The following is a 4679-nucleotide window of genomic DNA, read 5'->3' as shown; positions in this document are numbered from 1 at the left end:
ATAACTTATACATGCTCTAGTCAGGGAAGCCTCCTCTGGAGCTCCAAACACAGTCTTATATTGGAAATTACATGGTCATATACCATAGTACACAGCAGGTTCTTAATAAACATCAGTCAATTAGCAATGGTTTAGTTAGGGACTCTATAATTTTATACAAGTCCCTCAAGGGTCTAAATTGTCTTTTGCATCCAGTCTAAATATCTAGTCATCTGCATTTTTATTATTGTTTGTTAGGCAAAAATATGTTTAGAATCCCAGCAACCATCTTCAAAACGAATTTTTGGAGCCAATTTATTTAATGTAGCTACTATATATTGAGTGATTTACCCTGCACCAGGTAATATGGTGAGCACTTTACATATGCAATCTCATTTTAATTTTCAAATGCCCTTAAAAGCAGAAGCTATTATTATCCTCTTATATGTTAGGAAATGAAAATTTTTACATATGTGCCTAAAGGTGTCATTTCCCATTTACATTTCATTGGATTATGTAATTATATCACAAAGATGAAAATTTGACATTCTCAATATTGTCAGTAATTAAGTTCATTAAAATTCCTTTAGCTATGTGTGAAATAGTGTCATGGAAATTCTAGAGAATGGGAAGAAGCTGTTCTCTTCCCTTTTCAGGTGTGATGGAAGATCCAGGAGGAAGCTCAAATCCAGACATAGGGCAGGTACTGCAGAGCTTTTACCTGGAGTTTAGGGAGCTGACAGTCCACATGCATTGATCCAGAGAAGGCTGTTCTCTAGTTCTATTTACTCATTTATATATTCCCTTTATTGCCACAATTTTTCTTTTCTCCACCCTTTATCAGTATGTTCTAATGTGTTCAACATTCATCCTTTTATTTGTATAGTCTTAATTTATATCAATAGTATCTGCTTATAAATGTTCCTCACTTTTTTTTTTCTCCTCTGGACATCCTCTTTTGAGATCTAACTATGTTGCTGTGTGTGCAGTTAACATCTTACTGGCAACTGCTGTGGATCCACCTCATTTCTCTTAACCAATATTGCAGAAATTAGCTCTAGATCCACTTTCACAAGAACTGCATAGACCAGTCTCATCTATATCTCCTTCCTGTCCTTTGTGAGAATATATGTACAGACATACTTCAAATGTACAGACATATCTTAATTGTGGGTTTGGTTTCAGACCATCTCAATAAAGCTAGTCAGGTTTTTTTTTTTTTTTTTTTAATTTCTCAGTGTACATAAAAGTTATACTATACTGTAGTCTATTAAGTGTGCAATAACATTATGTTTAAAAATGTAAATACCTTAATTTAAAAAAAATACTTTATTGCTAGAAAGTGGTAACCATTACCTGAGCTTTCAGTGAATCAATCTTTTTGCTGGTTGAGGGTCTTGCCTTGACGTTGATGGCTGTTAACTGATCAGAGTGGTAGTTGGTGAAGTTTGGGGTGTTGTGACAATTTCTTAAAATAAGAAACAATGATTTTTGCTGCATCAGTTGATTCTTCCTTTCATGAAGGATTTCTCTGTAGCATGAGATGATGTTTGACAGTGTTTTACCCACAGTAGAACTTCTTTTATAATTGGAGTCATTCCTCTCAAACCCTGTCACTGCTTTATCAACTAAGTTAATGTAATATTCTAAATGCTTTGTTGTCATTTCTTTTTAAATCCTTTGTCATTTTATTTATTTATCAGAGAGAGAGCAGCGGGCAGAGGGAGAGGAAGAAACAGAGTCCCCACTAAGCAGGGAGCCCCAAGCAGGTCTTGATTCCAGGACCCTGGGATCATGACCTGAATCAAAGGCAGACACTTAACTGACTGAGCCACCCAGGAGCCCCTGTTGTCATTTCTACAATCTTTACAGCATCTTCACCAGGAGTGGATTCTATCCTAAGAAACCACTTTCTGGGGCGCCTGGGTGGCTCAGTTGGTTAAGCGACTGCCTTCGGCTCAGGTCATGATCCTGGAGTCCCGGGATCGAGTCCCGCATCGGGCTCTCTGCTCGGCGGGGAGCCTGCTTCTGCCTCTGACCCTCCCCCCTCTCATGTGCTCTCTCTCTCTCTCTCATTCTCTCTGTCTCAAATAAATAAAAATTTAAAAAAAAATCTTTAAAGAAACCACTTTCTTTGCTCATCCATAAAAAACATCTCCTTATGAGTTTTATCATGAGATTGCAGCAATTCAAGCATACCTTCAGGCTCCACATTTTTTTTATTATGTTATATTAATCACCATACATTACATCATTAGTTTCTGATGTGTTCCATGATTCATTGTTTGCATATACACCCAGTGCTCCATGCAGAATGTGCCCTCTTTAATACCCATCACCAGGCCAACCCATCCTCCCACCCCACTCCCCTCTAGAACCCTGTTTGTTTCCCAGAGTCCATAGTCTTTCATGGTCCGTCTCCCCCTCCGATTTTCCCCTCTTCATTCTTCTCCTCCTGCTATCTTCTTCTTCTTCTTTTTTTTTAACATATAATGTATTATTTGCTTCAGAGGTACAAATCTGTGATTCAACAGTCTTGCACAATTCACAGCACTCATCATAGCACATACCCTCCCCAATGTCTATCACCCAGCCACCCCATCCCTCCCACCCCCAACCACTCCAGCAACCCTCAGTTTGTTTCCTGAGATTAAGAATTCCTCATATCAGTGAGGTCATATGATACATGTCTTTCTCTGATTGACTTATTTCACTCAGCATAATACCCTCCAGTTCCAACCACGTAGTTGCAAATGGCAAGATTTCCACTTTCAATTCTAGTTCTCTTGCTATTTCCACCAAATCTTCAGGTACTTCTTCCACTGAAATCTTGAACCCTTGAAAGTCATCCATGAGGATTGTTATCAACTTCTTCCAGACTCCTGTTTATGTTGATATTTTGACCTCTTCCCATGAATCACAGATGTTCTTAGTGGCATCTAGAATATTGACTCCTTTCCAGAAGATTTTCAATTTACTTTGCCCAGAATCATCATGGGAATCACTATGTATGGCAGCTACAGCCTTATGAAATGTATTCCTAAATAATAAGACTTGAACGTCAAAATTACTCCTTAATCCATGAGCTGCAGAATGGATATTGTGTTAGGACGCATAAAAACAACATCAATCTCATTATACATCTCCATCAGAAATCTTGGATGACCAAGGCATTGTCAAAGAGCAGTAATATTTTGGAAGGAATCTTTTTTTCCTGAGCAATAGATCTCAATGGGGGCTTAAGAGATTTAGTAAGCCATGTTGCAAACAGCTGTGCTGTTATCTAGCCTTTGTTATTCCATTTCTAGAGCACAGGCAGAGTAAATTTAGCATAATTCTTAAGGGCCCTAGGATTTTCAGAACAATAAGTGAATATTGGTTTCAACTTAAAGTCACCAGCTGCATTAGCCTGTAACAAGAGAGTCACCCTGTCCTTTAAACCCAGACACTGACTTCTCCTCTCCAGCTGTGAAAGTCCTAGATGGCATCTTCTTCCAATAGAAGGCTTTTTTTATCTACATTAAAAATCTGTTGCTTAGTGTAGCCACCTTCATTAATTTTCTTAGCTGGATCTTCTGGATGACTTATGGTAGTTTCTACATCAGCACTTGCTGCTTCACCTCTTTCCTTAAGCTTCATGAACCACCCTGTGCTAGCTCCAACATTTTCCTCTTCAGCTTCCTCACCTCTCTCAGCCTTCATAGAATTGAAGAGAGTTGTGGCCTTTCTCTGGATTAGGCTTTGGCTTAAAGAAATATTGTGGCTGGTTTGACCTATCCAGACCATTAAAACTTTTCCCAAATCAGCAATAAAGTTGTTTTGCTTTGTTATCATTCGTGTGTTCACTGGAGTAGCACTTTTAATTTCCTTCAAGAACTTCTCCTTTGCAGTCACAACTTGGCAAACTGGTGCAGGAAGCCTAGCTTTCAGCCTATCTCTGCTTTCAAAATACCTTCCTCACTAAGCTTAATCATTTCAATCTTTTGATTTAAACTGAGAGACACGTGACTCCTCTTTTCACTTGAACACATAAGAGGACACTGCAGGATTATTAATTAACCTCATTTCAATCTTATTGTGTCTCAGGTAATAGGGAGGCCTGGGGAGAGGGAGAAAGATGGGGGGAATGGCTGGTCAGTGGAACAGTCAGAACACACACAACATTTATTGATAACTTTGCTGTTTTATATGGGTGTGGTTCATGGAAGAACACCAAAACAATTACAACAGTCTGTAACTACAATAACATTGTATAAAAAAATTACAATAATAACATCAAAGATCAATAATCACAGACCATCATAACAAATAAAAAATAATGAAAAAAGTTTGAAATACTGTGACACAGAGACATAAAATGAGCCAAAGCTGTTGGAAAAATGCAGCCAATAGACTTACTTGACATAGGGTTGCCATAAACCTTCAGTTTGTAAAAAACAGCAACAACAGCAAACAAACAATATCTACAAAGCACAATGAGGTGAAGCACAATAAAACAAGGTGTGCATGTATATACAAATATATATGCCCAGAAGCAAAAGAGCTAGATCATAGGTCGTATGTCCGTGGAATGAGTAAGTACAGATGGATTATTCCCCAGAATGACCACATATCATCCCCACTCCCTCCAGCACAGTATGAAAGTTCTAGAACTCCACATTTCTTGACCTCTCCAGGCCTATTTCATAGCTGTCGATCTT

General features: G+C 38.3%; 1 pseudogene; it reads right to left on the bottom strand.

Annotated features, from left to right (window-relative positions):
* Positions 1–1343: 1343 nt before the first annotated feature.
* LOC117999216 lies at positions 1344–4010 on the bottom strand (annotated as a pseudogene).
* Between the last annotated feature and the right edge of the window lie 669 nt (positions 4011–4679).

This window comes from Mirounga leonina, unplaced genomic scaffold (genome assembly GCF_011800145.1).
Source record: "Mirounga leonina isolate KUSES-001 unplaced genomic scaffold, KU_Mleo_1.0 Mir_115, whole genome shotgun sequence".
Lineage (NCBI taxonomy): Eukaryota > Metazoa > Chordata > Mammalia > Carnivora > Phocidae > Mirounga > Mirounga leonina.
This window is presented reverse-complemented; position numbering and strand designations above follow the sequence as displayed.